Source organism: Capra hircus, chromosome 25 (assembly GCF_001704415.2).
Source record: "Capra hircus breed San Clemente chromosome 25, ASM170441v1, whole genome shotgun sequence".
In the NCBI taxonomy this organism is placed as follows: Eukaryota; Metazoa; Chordata; class Mammalia; order Artiodactyla; family Bovidae; genus Capra; species Capra hircus.
In genome coordinates this window covers 24,458,467-24,476,686 of record NC_030832.1, presented here as the reverse complement: position 1 = coordinate 24,476,686, position 18,220 = coordinate 24,458,467, and positions in this window count along the sequence as shown.

Below are 18,220 nucleotides of genomic sequence, written 5' to 3'. Positions count from 1 at the left end.
CCGTGGTCTGGCAGCCATAAGTGGCCACACTAGGCATGGGAGTTTTGTGCAGCTGTGATTATGGCTTCCTCCAAACATATCATGCAGACCTTTCTTACTGGATTTCGCTATCAGTCCATTAGTATTGTCAGGAAGTAGGCTTCAGGGTCCACCACCCTCTCTGTTTTCATTACATCTGTTTTAAACTGAGAGAAATGCTTTTCCTTCAGAGTTCTCATTTTGTCATTGCCAGTAAATCCCATTTTCCTAATGGCTTGGGCTTCTTGGAACATAAAATACAGAGGAAAGTTTTGGTTTTGGTCCTGCTACTTCCCGCTTGAGATGATCAAACAGTATTACTGACTCATGGACATGAGTTTGAGCAAACTCTGGGGGATAGTGATGGTCAGAGAAGCCTGGGGCACTGCAGTCTGTGGGGCTGCAAAGAACTGGACACAACTTAGCAACGGAACAGCAACAATGACTTCCTGCTTGAATAAGGTGGGGATGAGAAAGAAGGGAATACAAACAGCCAAAACAATATTTCAAAATATTTCTTTTTCAGAGACAACCATACTCAGATACTAAGCAGTTAATGTGGAGAGTGTGTTGGTGGGGGAGAGTTGTGTAGTTGGGAGGTCACTGCAATCTACACAGGGGATCTGAACAAGGTGGTGCTTACTGTGGCCACGGATGACTGCTAGAGACTAGGTTTGCTTCCTGAACCTTCACTTGTATCATTTCATTAAATCCCCAGAGCAACCTTCCAAGGCGGGTATTTTAAGCCTCCATTTTTCAGATGAGTAAACAGATTAGCACAAAGTCTGGGTGACACGGTCAACATCATCACCTAACAGGTGGCAGAGTCAGGATTCAAACACAGGCTTAGCTGATGACCTGCTTCCCATTGCCCATTGGGCTAACCCAAGACTTGTACCACTTTCTCCCTAGAAGGGATGAGGGATTGGCCAGGCTGGTGGAGAGGAGGGATGGAGACCAGGTTTGTGCTTGTACACACAGGTGAGTCCATCTGCTTATGAAGGCACTTTTTCTCTATTGACTGAAGTTACAATTATTGAAGTTATACACTGAAGTTCTTAAGGCCAGAAGTCTACGCTATGTTCCCTGCCTGAACTAGTTCAACAAATGAATTCAAATTTATTTGTATCTTCGACGAGTTGCTTTGGGCCAGCATGTACCACCGTCAGAGGCAGGTGGTCTCTGAAATGAAATACCTATGCATTCTCTCTCCAAGGGGAAAGAAGGGAAGATGCAGCTAACATCTGTTTTTCATCACCAAGGGCCACAGTGGGAAATCTGCTGGGAAGGACTTGGCTCCCAGCCTGGAAGGGCACAGATGCCCAGAGCAGGGTGACCTCTGGCTTATCTCCTTGTGGTTTGCCTGGGCTGGCTGCTTCTAACATCCTGTGTGATTTTGAACAAGTCATGCCCCTATTTGGGTTTTGTGTTTCCTAATCAGTATGGATGTCCAGTCTCAACAGAGAAGCGAGAGGAATTTCGTGTAAACCTGAATCAGCTCACACCCTTCCTTTTCTCGGAACCCTCAAGGGCTCCCCATTTTGCTCAGGGTTAAAATCAAATCTTTATGCTGGCCGGCATGGCCCTACACAATCCAGCCCCACCTCCTACTGCCTTTCTTTCACTCGCTGCATTCCAGCCACGTCTTACTCCCTGCTGTCCTTTAAACCTGCTGCAAACTCTACCCCCTCCCCCACCTTAGGCATGGTCCTGGCTGGTCCCTCTATCAGCAGTGTTCCCCTTCCATGACTTGCTTCTGCCCCACTTTCAGGTCTTCATCAAATACCATCTTTGCAGGGGGATCCTCCCGGACTATCCTGTCTAAGATTGGAACTCTTTCCTCAGGGTGACCTTGAGCAGGTCACTTCTCCACTCTGGACCTGTGTTTGTGAAGCATGGTCTGGTGGCAACCTGTGCTTGGGGAGAGTGAGGGCTCTTAAAGGGCAGCTAGCATTAGCAGCATCCTCACTTAGCAAAGAGGAAGGGAGAGGCCTTTTTCTCCATTAGCAGGTGAGACTGAGCCAAAGCCAGAATGGGCCCCGGATCTCCTCCTTCCTGGCTGGAATCTTCCTAATGAATTTCCCTCCTGGAAATTGAGGGAGGCCTTGGTGAAGGGAAGCTGGGCTCCAAAGAGAACAAACTCATGTTGAGCCAGCTGTAAGCAACATCCTTGCTTCAGATAAGTCCAGCATCCTCACTCTGTCTCTCTTCTCCTGTAGCTCTCTGCACTGGACTCAGCCACTGTAGATGCCCTGCATCCCCTCCCCCCGCATTCTCTGGAAGCCCCCCCACTGTGGGCAGGAGCATCTTCAGGAGTGGGTCTGGTGGAATCCATCACGACATCAATTTCTCTAGTGATCAGTGACCACAATGACTAGCCGACCTATAACAGAAGAGCCTCTGCACCTGCCCATGTTTCCTTCTCTTTCATCATTTTTTCAGTATGTAAAGGATGTTTTAAACCAGTGTATCTGAGGGCTTCTTTTATCTACTATCAATTTTCCCACATTTTTATGAAAGGTAGGATTATTTTAAATCCTTGTGGGTGTCTTTTCTCCTTCTTATTTTATCTGCTTTTGAATATCTTCAATTTTTTTTTTTTCAGAATGGCCAAATGGATGTGAAAGTACTCTATGAGGGCTAGATTTTTTAAATTGTGGCCCAATATCTATAATATAAAATCTGCCATTCTAATAATTTTTAAACTTTTTATTTTATGTTGGAATATAGCCAATTAACAAAGTTGTGTAGTTTCAGGTGGACAGCAAAGTAACTCAGCCATACATATCCATGTATCCATGCATGCATGCTCAATTGCTTCAGTCGTGTCCGACTCTTTGCGACTCTATGGACTGCAGTCTGCCAGGCTCCTCTGTTCATAAGATTCTCCAGGCAAGAATACTGGAGTGCGTTGCCATGCTCTCCTCCAGGGGATCTTCTAGACCCAGGGATTGAATCCAGGTCTCCTGTATTGCAGGCGGATTCTTTATTCACTGAGCTACCTGGGAAGCATACATGTATCCATTCTCCCCCAAACTCCCCTCCTGTCCAGGCTGCCACGTAATATTGAGAAGGGTTCCCTCTGCTATTACAGCAGGTCCTTGTTGTTTATCCATTTTAAACTTAGCAGTTTAATTTAGGAGTCTGTATATGTTAATCTCAGTTTCCTTAACAATCCTTTCTAATCATTTTAAGTGTGCAATTCTGTGGCATTAATTGCATTCGTATTGCTGGGAACTATCACCAGCATCCATCTCCAGAACTTCTTCATCTTCCCCAACTAAAGCTCTGTAACCATTAAACATTAGCATCCCCTTCTTGCCTTTCTCTAGTCTCCAGAAACCACCATTCTACTTTCTGTATCTATGACTTCAATTATTCTAGGAACCTCATTAAAAAGAAAATATTTGTCCTTTTGTGACTACTTTATTTCACTCAGCATAATGTCTTCAATACCGAAGAATTGATGCTTTTGAACTATGGTTTCAGAGAAGACTCTTGAGAGTCCCTTGGACTGCAAGGAGATCCAACCAGTCCATCCTAAAGGAAATCAGTCCTGAATATTCATTGGAAGGACTGATGCTGAAGCTGAAACTCCAATACTTTGGCCACCTGATGTGAAGAACTGACTTCTTGAAAAAGACCCTGATGGTGGGAAAGATTGAAGGCAGGAGGAGAAGGGGACGACAGAGGATGAGATGGTTGGATGGCATCACTGACTTGATGCGCATGAGTTTAAGTAAGCTCCGGGAGTTAGTGATGGACAGGAAAGCCCTAACCCTAACCCTAACCCTGGCATGCTGCAGTCCGTGGGTTTGCAGAGTCGGACACGACTGAGCAACTGAACTGAACTGAATGTCTTCAAAATTCATTCAGGTTGCAGCATGTGTCTGTAGTTGATTCTTTACCATCTGAGCCACAAGAAAGCACCTCCTTCCTTTTTAAGGCTGACTAATAATCCATTGTAGGTGTACATCACATGTTGTTTATCCATTCATCTGTACATGTGTTACAAACATAGATGTACAAACATCTGTTCAAATTCTTGTTTTCAGTTCTTTAAGGTCCATGCCCAGAAGTAGAATTACAGAATCTGGTAATTCTATGTTTAACTTTTTGAGGAATTGCCGTATCATTTTCCCCAAGTGAGTACATCATTTCACATGCCCACCAGCAATGTACAGGGTTTTAATTTCTCCACATTCTTATCAATGTTTGTTAGTTTCTGTTTCTTTGATAGGATCCATGCTAATGGATGTGAGGTGGTATCTTATTGTAGTTTTAATTTTCATTTTCCTAATGATTAATGATATTGAGTACTTTTTCATGTGCTTATTGATCATTTGTATATCTTTGGAGAACGTCTAAGTTCTTTGTCCAGTTTTTAATTGGGTTGTTTTTCTGTTGTTGAGTTGTAAGTGTTCTTTATATAATCTGAAAAGAATATTCTCCCATTTCACATTGACTTTTCATTCTCTTGATAGTGTCTTTTGATGCACAAAAGTTTTAAATTTTGATAGAGTTCAACTTACCTATTTTCTTAGTTTCTTGTGCTTTTGATGTCCTATCCAGCAAATAATTGCTAAATTTATTGTCATAAAATTTTCCCCTGTGTGTTCTTCTAAGCATTTTATAATTCCAACTCTTACATTTACGTCTTTGACTCATTTAAGTTAATTTTTATGCATGGTGTAAATAATGGTTCAACTTTTCCTATCATATAGCTGTCCAGTTTTCTGTATACCATTTGTTGCAAAGACTTTCTTTACCCGCTTACATGCTCTCTGCACCCTTGTTGAATCATTTGATTGTATATGCAAGAGTTTATTTCTGGGCTCTAGATTCATTAATCTATATGTCTGATGTACCGCATTGTTTGCATTACCATGGATTTGGAGTAAGTTTGAAATTAGGAAGTGTGAGACTTCCAGCTTCATTCTTACTGTTCAAGATTGTTTTGGCTTTTTGGGATTTCTTGAACTTTAAGATGGACTTTATCTGCAAAAGTGTTGTTGGGATTTTGATAAGAATTGTATTGAATCTGTAGTTTACTTTGAATATTATTGACATCTTATCAATATTAGGTCTTCCAGTCCATAAACAAGGAAAGTCTTTCCGTTTGTGTCTTCTTTAATTTCCTTCAGCAATGTTTTGCAGCTTTCAGTATACCAATCTTTGGCCTTCTTGTTAAATTTATTCCTGACTATTATATTCTTTTTGATGATAAAATTGTTTTATTAGTTTCTTTTTCAGATTGTTCCTTGTTAGGGTATAAAAATCCATTTGACCTTCGTGTGTTGATTTTGTATCCTGCAAATTTGCTGAATTCGTTTATCAGTTCTAACAGTTTGTGTGTGTGTGTATAAAGCCTTTAGCATTTTCTATATATAAAGTCATGATGTCAGTGAACAGAGATAGTTTTATTTCTTCCTTTCTAGTTTGGGTGTGTTTCATTTCATTTTCTTGCCTAATTGCTCTGGCTGGGATTTCCAATAGGAACTTTCTGAGATAATGGATTTGTTTTGTGCTTTCTAACATGGTAGCCAGTATTCACATGTGGCTATTGAGTACTTGGAATGTACCAGTCCATCTAAGGCAGGAGCTGAAATTTTAAATTTCATTTAATTTTTATTAATATAAATTTAAAGCTAAACAGTTACAATAGGCTATAATAAAAGATGAACAAGTGTTGGCAAAAATATGAAGAAATTGAAGTGATCATATATTGCTGGTAGGAATGCAAAATGGTGAAGCCACTTTGGATTACAGTTTGATAGTTTCTCCAAAAGTTAAACTTAGAGGTACCCTATGATCCAGCAATTTCACTCTTAGGTTTACGCAAAACCTTGTATATGAATGAAAGTTCACAGTGGCATTGTTCTTAGCAGGCAAGAATGGAAGTAACCCAAATGACTATCAGCTGATATGTGAGGCATACTGAAATGTGGTCTTTTCATAAATGGAGATTGTCAGACGTAAAAAGAATTGAAGTGTGTGTAGCTGCTGCGGTGTGGATGAATCTTGAAAACATTAAGTGAAAGAAGCCAGACATAAAAGACCACACATTACACGATGATTCTATTTGTATGAAATGTCAAGAGTAAGCAAGCCCATAGAGACGGAAAGTAAATTAGCAGTTGCCAGAGGTTGAGGGAGGAGGGAATGGGTATAGGGTTTCTTTATGGGATGATGAAAATGTTTTGGAAATAAATAGTGGTTACGGTTGTACAGCCTTGAGAATATATGAAAGCCCGCTGACGTACACATTTTAAAAGGGTGAATTTTATGGTGTGTGAATTATATTTCAATTTAAAAAGTAGGCACATATGACTGGGTGGCTACTGTGTTGGATAGCATAGGCCTGGACCAATCTTGGGAATTCCTTCCTCTTGCCACTGAGAAGAATCTGTTCAGTTCAGTGAAAAAAACCGGAGGGGGGGTTTTGAAGTTCCTCTTGACCGTCTTCCTCACTCTTAAGAAGGAGCCACATGAAGTGGTGGCCCTTTTTCTTTTTACCCTACATTGTTTTCTTTATTTCCTCGATTTTTTCCTCTATAATATACTCTATATTGGAACTGCTGACACTGTCTTGAGTCCATGAGGAGGGCGGGGCATTAAGCCCACACACAAGGAGGATGGTAGAGTGGGAAGACGGAAAACACGTGGGTTTTTGATGGTTCTGTTGAGTCTTGGATCATATTACGCCAGGGGGTCATCTTCCTCTCCTAGACATACAACTTTATGAGACTATCAATTGTCTTATCGTTAGAGTCATTTTGAGTCAATTTATTGCTGTTGAAAACATTTTAACTGATAGTCATGCTCCCTCACCCCTTGCTCTTTATCACCATCCTCCTCCTTCTTATCATCATTATCACATTTTTCCCCCCTAAAATGTCTCCAAATGCTCCTTTGTGTTGGGCGGATATTTGAGCGCAGGTACAGGGATTTTCAAGACTGTGCCACTGGGTGAGGAGGAGTTTTCCTTAATGGGCTTCTCTTTCCTCCTTAAGTAACTGTCAGAGAGAATAGACAAGATATTAACAAACAGCATTTTCACCATGCTTTATAGCTCTCAAAGGTCGTGCGCATCCTTTATCTCAGTTGATTTTCATTACAACCTAGGAAGATGGCCTGGGCTGAAATCTTTGTCCCATTTCATGTGCCAGACAGGTGAGGTTCCAATGGAAGTGACGTGTCCCAGGTCATCTGGGAGGCCATGGAGAGGCAGACATTCAAACCCAGGTCTTCAGACGTTTTCTGTTTTAGAATCTCTGACCACAGTGTCCTCTTTGGAGCAGGCACTGGGTGGTGGCGGTAGGTTTTCATGTATTTTTCTACTTGATTCCAGAGGGTGGAACACCGTGAACTCTGAATTCATGGTTCAGAGGTGCTAGCTTTTGTGCATTCCTTCTTGCTCTGTAAAAATTCTAGGACCATTAGGGCTTGCTTCGTTAGGGCTCAGACAGAAAGAGCACCCTGGAATGTTCACATGCCAGATGGCACGCTGAGGGACCTGGGAGTTCATCTGGGGTTGGAGGAATTTTGCCTGCTGGTTTCTAAACCCGAGACAGCGTGGGTGACTGGGACATCACTAAGTGGATTCCAGCACCACCATGAATGTTTGCAGCATTTTAAAGGGCAGAGCACTGGGTGTGATCAGGCTGGAGCAAGGGTGCTCACTAGCCCAGACCAGCAACAGCGGTGAGCAACAGCCCCAAATGAGTAATAATTTCAGTCTGGATCCCGGAGTAACTCTGGCTCTCAAATAAAACTGGGAAAGAAACCCAGTGCCTGCTCAGATCCTGTACTTTCCTGCATCAACTCTCTTTCAGCTCTATCCATACTCCTAAAGCCCCCATGAACCAATGATGGCTTTTGTCATTGTTCAGTCAGTCGTGTCCGACTCTGTGAGCCCATGAACTGCAGCATGCCAGGCTCCCAATTGTCCTTCACTATCTCCTAGAATTTGCTCAAACTCATGTCCATTGACTTGATGATTCCAACCATCCATCTCATCCTCTGTCACCTCCTTCTCCTCCTGCCCTCAATCTTTCCCAGCAAGATGGCTTTTCTTACTGAGAAAAAGCAAAACCCCAGATGCCACGCGTCTTCCCAACTCGTCTTTCCTCTGAGAATGTGGTACGAAGTGTCTGGAGGACAACAACTTTGATGTTATCACCATCATCAACACTATTGCCGTTAATATCATCTCCAGAGCGTCATCAACAGCAAGTAGAATATCAAGAACCTCTGTGCTAGGTTTTGCCTATATGCTCAGTGAGCTGCTAGGCACTTTATACACTCTAACTCATTTGACTTCTCACAACAGCCCCATGAAATAGGCTCTGCTGTTGACCTCAGTTGACAGAAAAGGAAGCTGAGTACAGAACATTAAGTGGCTTGTGTGGAGTCACACAGGACTCCTGCCTAGGGTCCTTACAGAAGCCAAGAATGTGAGCCCAGTCCCCTTTGAGGCTGAGCCTGAGTTTTACGCTGCCTCTTCAGAAGGAAGCAGAAACAGTCACCAACGGATCCATTAGACAGTCAATCAGTAGAATCGAAATCCAACCCCCGAGTCACTACATCCTATGTCCCTGATGCCCAAGATCAGGAATGGGGGTGTAAAAGAAAAACAAGCTGTTCCACAGGCCAGCACTGAAAACAGAGACGGGTCAACGCCAACCTGAAAGCACTGTTTTGATGATCAAATGAAATATAACAGAATCCAAGGAAACTTGTCTAAAGTGAATGCTGGGTACACGTTAATCAAGACCAGGGCTCTCCTTGCCCAGAGGGAGCAGCAAACCTCCTTTCTTGTGTAATGTGTGGCTTCTTCCTCCCAGATGGAGGCACTGTGCACAAACCCAACTTTCCACGGGTCTTTCTCACCATGGAGAAGGAAATGGAAATCGACTCTACTATTCTTGCCTAGAGAATCCCATGGACAGGGGAGCCTGCTGGGCTACATAGGGTTGCAAAGAGTCGGGCACGACCGAAGCGACTTAGCACGCATTCCCACCACAGGCCACCCACTCCAGTGTTCTTGCCTGAAGAATCCCATGGACAAAGAAGCCTGGCCGTGTACAGTCCATGGGGGTTGCACAGAGCCAGACACGCTTGAGCGACTATTTGGTTGGTTTGTTTCCCATCATAATTCCCAATGCCAGTCTTCATTTCCCCCTGCCAAGGTTGCTCTAACCCTTACCCTATGAGAAGGGAGAGCAACAAGGGGAGTCTTTCCCCCAAATACATGCCCACAGAGAGGGTCTAGCCATGGCCTTGGCACACACCTGCCTGAGGATGACAAGAGGCCCATGAGACTTTGGCTCCTCTTACTGACCCTGGTTTCAAAATCTCCAATAAAGCCATTCTATGTGATGCTGTGGAATTCCCTGCTGGCACCTGACAGATGGTGACCGCAAAGGGACTCACCCCACTGACAAGGATGTGGCTAAGTGCCCAGCACAGAGAGAGCCCTTATGGTCAACGTGTGCCAGCTGTCACCATGATTGTCATTGTCATCTCCACCGTGAACATGACCATCATGTCCCCTCCCAGCCAGGTGTTGCACCTGTCATTTCCTCCTTGCTTCTGCCTGGGGGGTGGAAATCCCTGCAGACTGGAAAGGGGCAGGGGCCCTTTAAGGAAATGGCCCTCACGCTTCAGGGCTGCCTCAAAGAAATGTCAGAGGCTGAGTCTGCTCCCGAATGTAATGTGTCCTGTCAATCAGCCCTCAGACCGCAGACCTGCAAGGCCCATTGACGGAGACCCAAGAAGATTTATTTTGTCTCATTTAATTGCCCTTTTTGCTTTGTAAACATAAAGGTTGCAGCTTACGGTCTGACAGCTAGAGTAGCCTTTTTCTTCTCGTAAAGAAAGATGACATTTGGGCTCTTAGAAATGTTTCCCTCAGTTCTAACGGTCTGCAACCCCCATGTCTTGTGCAAGGACTCTGAGATTTCTCCAGAAAGACCCCAGTATTGCAGGAAGAAGGACCCCTTCCAGTGCCCAAAAGGCGGCTCTTGTCTAACACTCGGAAATGAATTGTCCAAGGAGATACACATGCTGACAAGCAAGAGACTTTATTGGGAAGGGGCGCCCGGGTGGAGAGCAGGAGGGAAAGGGAACCCAGGAGAACTGCTAAGTCACGTGGTTTGCAGTCTTGGGTTTTATGGTGATGGGGTAAGCTTCTAGGTCATCTCTGGCCAGTCATTCTGACTCCAGATCCTTCCTGGTGGTGCACGCATTGCTCAGCCAAGATGGATTCCAGTGAGAAGGGTTCTGGGAGGTGGCACGACACATGGCTTCTCCTTTCGACCTTTCCTGAACTGTTCTGGTTGGTGGAAGAGTTAGTTGGTGGCTCGTTAGTTCCATGTTCCTTACGAGGACCTCCTCTCATAAAATAACTCATGCAAATGGTTACAATGGTGCCTGGCAAGGGGGGAAGGTTTCAGTCAACGTGTTTCCCTTAAGACCAGCACTGATATCAGATGGCTCCCGCACACCCATTATCCCAGGGGAGTGGTTGTTTGTCTCTGGCCTCAGTTTTTCCTCTGTGAATTGGGGTGGTAACAAGAGTTGGGAAAATCCTTTGGGGCCAGGCAGTGGAGTGGCTGAGAGCCAGCGCTAGAACCTAGAGCTCTTGGGTTCAAATCCCAGCTCTGCCGTCGCTAGCTTTGTGTCTAACCTCTCGGAGTCTCAGTTTCCTGCTCTATCAAAAGAGGATGCTTAAGGTAATGAGGTGGATCGGATGAGTTACTGTGAATGAAGCGCTTAGAAGGGGGCATGGTGCCTAGTCAGAGATGCTCAGTGGGAGTTATTTAAATTAGCAAAGGCTATGTGCTTTGGGGCTTCCCGGGTGGTGCTAGTCATAGAGAACTTGCCTGTCAATGCAGGAGATACAAGAGATGAGGGTGCCATCTGGCCCGGGAAGATCATCTGGAGGAGGGCATGGCAACCCACTCCAGTATTCCTGACTAGAGAATTCCATGGACAGAGGAGCCTGGCAGGCTATATTCTATAGGACTGCAAAGAGTCAGACATGACTGAAGCTACTCAGTACGGGCTTTGCTCAGGCCCAGCACACAGTAGGGAGCGTTCATTATCTTCTTCCAGATCAAAGTTTACAAGGAGACTCCCCAGGAGTACTTTATTTGTTAGCATTTAGCAGTTTGCCTGGTAGCTCAGCTGGTATAAAATCTGCTTGCAATGCAGGAGACCACGGTTCGATTCCTGGGTCAGGAAGATCCCCTGGAGAAGGGAAAGGCTACCCACTCCAGTATTCTGGCCTGGAGAATTCCATGGACTATAAGTCCATGACGTCGCTAAGAGCTGCACATGACTGAGCGACTGTCACTTTCAGCAGTTTGGGGATTTCATAGAAAATGCAGATTTCTAGCTTCTCTTGAGAGGCTGGAGGATTGCTGACCTAACCGGACCACGTTTCTGCGCAGCAGCAGTTGCTGGGCTGAGGAGGGGCTCCTGCCATGACCATCAGTCTCTGCGGGCATGTGGATCTCCCATCTTGCAGCCACAGACCTCAGGAGATGCTCTTAGTCTCAGAGACTGTGCACAAAAGTGCTGTGTTCTCCTAAGATGCTTATCCATGAAATCCATTGTTTTGACACAGAGTGATTTTTTCAGCCTTGACTGTGAGAGGGCCACACCAGGGCTGTGGTTTTCTGACCAACCCCGCCCTCTCTGGGCCACTCATGGCCTGCTGATTTTTTTGAAGGATTCAAAGCCAATTTTCAGAGAGAAATGTGATAGAGAATTCTCATGTTGTTGCTTTTTTAATGTACTCAAATGTTAGCTGTTTTTACTTCATTTTAATCACTAGATGATCTAAGTCCTTAGAATATCCACATCCACATGTGACTTAATTACATGCTTTTCCTGTTGAATGCAAGGAAAAGTATAAACCAGAAATATGTGTATATATTTTCCACCTCAATGGTTCATTTCTGAACCCTGAAAAGTTGTTACTAAAGTAGTGTGATCTGTACTACTTGTCTTGTTGAAAACTTTGGCCTGACCATAGAATAATCTGAAAGCAAATGTCTAAAAATAAGAACTCATAGAAATCATTTCTAAGGCAGAACTCTTCCCTGAAAAATAAAGACATTTCCTGAGCAAAAAGGTCTAAAAAGCCAGGCAGGTGTTGGATCAGTCATATGAATAAGTAAAGAGAGGTAGGTAATAGGGAGTAGTGAGGAGTGTCGCAAACTTCAGCACATGTGTACCATCTAGAAAAGGCACCTGGAACTGCCCCAGCCAGTAGTTATCAGGCAGGAATGAGGGCTCAGGGTTACTAGATAATTCAACCTTGAAAGAAAGATTAAAACTCTTGGGACTTCCCTGGTGGTCCAGTGGCTACGACTCCACATTCCCAAAGTGGGGGGCCCAGGTTAGCTTCCTGGTCAGGGAACTAGATCCCACATGCTGCAACTAAAGATGCCACATGCAGCAATGAAGATCAAAGGTCCTGCATGATGCCGTTTAGACCTGGCACAGCCAAATACATAAACAAAGAGTTTTAAAAGCTCTTGAGCTTTATAAATAATCTTCCAATTTTTAAATACTGGTGATTAACAAAACGTTTATAAAAGCACTTTATGAGCCAAGCCAAGCACAGGTATGGGATCAGTTTGGGCTCAGATCAGCAATCTCTACAGTGCAGAATATTAGTAATGTGCTTGGAATGCAGAGTCCGAAGGCCCAGGGCTTGGTTCCTGATTCTGCTGCTCACTAGCTCTTTGCCCTGATTGCCAGCGTCATCTAAACCCTCTGAACTCTGGGTTCTTTACCAGTGAAATGGAGACATGACTATTTGCTTAAAAGAGTGACTGTTGGAGATCAAATGAGAAACTTCCTGTGCAGAGCTTGGTGTACTGCCAGCAAGGAAATAGCCAAACCTCAGAAAACGAATGGTGGCTGTTGCAGACTCTACGTGAGAGGCACGTGCTTTTTACTGGTGATTGTCAAACAGGCTCTGGCCACAGTCCTGGATGGCGGCCCATCAACACATGGACATAGTTTTGAGAAACGGGATACTTTCTGCCATATCAGTAAACAAGGATGCCACAGTCACCACCATGGATGGTGAGTGGGTCAGCTCTGAAGGAACTCAGGAAGGGAAGAACACCTGCCATCTAGCAGCCGTCAGACTGCAACTACTCCCCGCGGCGAACCTCGAGGAAACTCAGGGTGTGAAAAAAGGGTACTGGCCCCAGACAGCTGAGGCGCGTATCAGAGGAATGATTTCAGTGAGCCCAGACTCTTCCATCCTCCCATACATAGAAAAGCACTAAATTCCTTAACTTGGGTTATCTGGTTTTCTTTAATTAACAATAATTTTTTGCTGTTCAGACTACCTACCCTTCGTTGCAAAACTTCTCTATAACCTGTGGTTCCAGCCCTCCCCTCCTCCTCGGCATTCTTTCAGGGTTACTTTCAGATGTTGTCTCCCAGGCTTGAAGTCCCCCAAATTCCCACCACATAAACACTTAGCTTTTAGGCTGTGAATATTTTTTAAGTTGACAATTTGATTACGGTCATTTCCAGGTCCTTTTCTGGTACTACCTCCCCTCTCCTGTCTTAAAGTTGGTTTTTCCCGAGCTGAGTACACTGATTTGACAAGGTTTCCCTTTCCCCACCACCCGCTCAGCAGAGAAATGCAAGTATTGCTATTTGCTGTGTACTCAGCTTGGCTGCAAATTTATTCAGGGAAACCAAATGGGGGGCAGTGTGGCATCACAGACCACATCAACGAGGCCCTGGGCAGGGGCTGTTGGTTGTCGTCCTTTCTTGGCAGGAAATGGGCAGTCAGCAGAAGGTGTTTTATACACTGCTCTGAATCCTTGTGAACTAGCCTGCCATTATCATGAAAAATATTAAACAATAAACAGTTGTGATATTTAACACTCTCTACAGAGGCCCGTTGCCACAAGTGTAACCAACACAGACTGCGTTAATGAGCAGGGGAACCAGGGAGCAGAATGGGATGGGGTTGGCTGTGGTATAAAGCAGTCTCTGGTCCCTGACAAACAAAACGTGCCAGGATGAAGATGGGTGTGCCACGTGTGGAGACACACACATATGGGCATGCCTCCACTAGGCACACACAGACACAAACATGAGTACGTATATGAACATGCTCCCGCGCAAACACACACATACAAGTACACACACATCCAACGAGGCCATCAGTTCAGTTCAGTTCAGTTGCTCAGTTGTGTCCGACTCTTTGCGACCCCATGAATTGCAGCACGCCAGGCCTCCCTGTCCACCACCAACTCCCAGAGTTCACTAAAACTCATGTCCATCGAATTGGTGATGCCATCCAGCCATCTCATCCTCTGTCGCCCCCTTCTCCTCCTGTGCCCAAACCCTCCCAGCATCAGGGTCTCTTCCAATGAGTCAACTCTTCGCATGAGGTGGCCAAAGTATTGGAGTTTCAGCTTTAGCATCAGTCCTTCCAATGAACACCCAGGACTGATCTCCTTTAGAATGGACTGGTTGGATCTCCTTGCAGTCCAAGGGACTCTCTCTTCTCCAACACCACAGTTCAAAAGCATCCATCCTTCAGCACTCAGCTTTCTTCACAGTCCAACTCTCACATCCATACATGACCCCTGGAAAAACCATAGCCTTGACTAGATGGACCTTTGTTGGCAAAGTAAAGGGCCATACACCCAGGCAAATGTGCACACATGAAAATTCACATGTGTGTGCATTCAGACACTTTAAACCCATCCTTGGATTCACATCCAGACCCAAGGACACAGTTATGTGCTTACATAAATGCATCCACGCATGAACACATACCTGCCTCCCAATGCTGAGGATTATGGTTTGGTCTCATCTGATAGCAGAACCCATTTTCTGTCCATCTGGGTAGAAACTGGAGATGCAATGGCCTTACTTAGTGATCACCAACCTGGGTGAGTTCCATGTGATGGATTTTTAAGGATGCAAGATTTAGCGCCATCAGAACAATGCCGCCATGGAACTAGGGGTACAGCTATTTAGGCTCAAAGAATATGAGCCACTAGAGGGGTTCTCCAGAGTCATTTATGTGACTGGAGACTAGCACAGACTCTAAGGATCCTGTGTCCCTGGGCTCCTACCCAGCAGTAAAGCTCAAAACCTTTCCATGGCTCCGTCTTGCTTTAAGATCCAGTCTAGAGTCATGAACTCTGTATTCACCTTCCTTCACTCTTGGTTTGAACCCATCTTAGCTATTCTTCACTAGATGTGTGATTTTCTAGCTATTCTGTGCAATTTTCTCCTTCCTTAAAACAACTCATTCTTTCATTCCCCCATGTCTTCGACATACTCTGACATCTACCTGGCAAGCTCTTTTTCTCCTTTCTCATTTTTCAAAGCCCAGCAGAAATGTCACTTCTGGAAAGACTTCCACTTGACTTACCGGGCAAAATCCATTCATTTATAACCAGCCGACTCTGTGTTAGGCAGTGTGGGAGGGATTTAAAGATGGATATGATATAGTTCAGGTCCACGTGACACTGTAACCATTGTATTGAAGTATTTGTTTGTTTGCCTTCTTCCCCAAACAATGAGCTTTCCAAAATTTAGAGCTGTGCCTTTTATAACCATACCACGTGCCTCTTGCACAGTGCTTGGCTAATGTAGCTGGTTGATTGGTTCTCCTCAAGTGAAGGAGAAATCGATTATCATAAAAGACAAATGACAGTAACCTGCAATGAACTGTAAGTAGATGCTTTGATGTTAAGTCCTGTAAGGAGGGAAGGTGGAGATGAACTCATGGACATGATCTTGTGGATGATTTTAAGGGCTGTGCTGTGATTGCTCTGACTCCTCAGGTGGCGCAGTGGTAAAGAATACGCCTTCAATGCAGGAGACATAAGAGGTGCAGGTTCTATCCCTGGGTCGGGAAGATTCTCTGCAGGAGGAAATGGCAACTCACTCTAGTATTTTTGCCTGGAGAATCCCACAGACACAGGAGCCTGGTGGGCTGCAGACCATGGGGTCACAAAGAGTTGGACATGACTTAGTGACTGAGCATGCATGTGACTGCTCTGCTTGGTGAGCTAAGAATGAGAAGTCTGCAGAATGTTTATCTTCCTGTGACCATCAGGCTTCAAGAGGCCACCAACATGATGGGGGCCAGTCTGAGGTGGGCAGAGGGAGCAGGGATGGAGGTCAGTGGATGAAATCTGACAGTGGTCAGGACAAGGGAGCCTGATGGGTGGGGTTGGATGGAGAAGGAGGGGAGGATGGATTTGGTCACTGCTTGGATCACTGAATATGCAGAGGTATCATTCCTGAGATGGGGAGGCAGGAGGACCAGGTTTGGGAAGTAGAGGTTGCTTCTGGGAGGAGGATTCATGCTACATGGTTTCATTAGGAAGTGATCTCAGGAAACACTGGTAGAGAAGTAGGTACCTAGGGAAGGGAAGGAGACCAAGCAGTGGTATGACAAGTAGCAAAGACCAGGGCAGTGGTGACTCAGACCCACAGGGGAGCCATGGAGACGGTGCAGTTCACACTTCGAAGAGGTCCCTATCATGGGCAGGGGACCTGGAGTCTTTATACTCCACCTGTCAATCATTGGTTAAAGACCGTCCCCAGTGAGGACATCCATCCCTGAGCACTTCTGGCCCTGTGCACATATGGCAGGAGATATGGGCTTCTGTTTAGATATTTATAGCCAGCCTCCTGTTTGCACTTTGAAATAGAAATATCCACAGAAACAGGGTAAATAGCCAGGCTTGGTTTCTTGTAGACACTTTAAGACAGCAGTTATGGCAGAAACAGAGAGGGGTTACACCTTGTTTGTGTAAAAGACCAAGAGGTCATGCATTTCTCATCCTTGGGGCAAGGGAGACCCTGCACGTGCACAGAAAGTCTCCTGGGGGGTCGGGGGGGGGCACCACCCCATAATATGTTATGCCAAGGCTGCCCCTAGGGCTCTGGGCTGGAGTCCATCTCGGAAAAGGTTTCTGGCTGTGCACATATGCTGTGGAGGGTCCCAGGACAGGGCAGGCATGGAAAAAGAAGTCAGGTAATCGGCCAAAGGTGAACAAAGACCTGAAAGAGCTGCCTACGTAATTGATTTAACTGCCTGTTCCCAGCGCTCCTCTTCATTAGGGAGAACGCCCACACCCTTTGCTTCTGTCTTAAATAAATTGTTTCTCTATGTGCTCTCCCACTTGTTTTAATCCTGTGTCTCTAACAATAAACCTCGTACCTGTTTTTACATTTTTTGCCTCCTTGAGAAATGCATTTTTCAGTGGGGCGAAAAGAGGGAAATGTTGCTTCTGGCCACTAGCCCTTTCTGGTCTGGTGGTTAGGATTCCTGGTTTTCATCCAGGCTACTCCAGGTTCACTTCTTGGGCAGGGGAACTAAGATCTCAATTCATAGCACCGCTCTCTGCTGTCTTTCTGAGATCACATACACAGGAAAAGTCTCTTCCACAGCCAGTGTGCGGCCTGTCAACAAAGCAATGCAGGTCCTGGCTGTTGGGAGATGAAGCCACAGGAGGATGGCATGGCCAGAACAAACCATAAAGGGGTCGAAGGAGTGTGAGAAGAGCACTGCCAGGGTGAGCTGGAGAATTTAGCTTGGGACTGTAGGTGCTGGGAAGGAAATTGAGGCAGAGATTGAGGCGGTGGGCTGGAGTTGCCTACCTTGTCTTTAAGGAGGTGACGTTGGAACTGAGGCTTTCATGAAGGGAGGAAACCAGCCTTGCCAGCACCTGGGGAAGGAGCATTCCAGGCACAGAGACCTGAGATGCTTGGAGTGATTGCAGGACAGCAGGAAGACTTGCTCAGCAAGGAGGGTAAGAGTGAGGCTGGCTGGGGTGGGCAGAGACCAGGACATGGAGTGAGTACCTTGGCCATGGGTTTATCTTAGTGTAATGGGTAGTTACTGATGGTTCTGAGTAAAAGGGGTCATAGGATTATGGCAGGAAGAGGGACCCCTTCCAGGGCCCGAGAGTGGACTCTTGCCTAACGCTCGGCAATTGCCTGAGAAGATACACGTGCTGACCCAAAACAAGAGGATTTACTGGGAAAGGCTGCCTGGGTAGAGAGCAGCAGGGTGGGGGAGCCCAGGAGGCCTGACCTACCACGTGGCTCACAGTCTCAGGTTTTATGGCGATGGGAACAGCTTCCGGGTTGTCTCTGTCAATCCTCCTGACGCAGGATCCTTCCT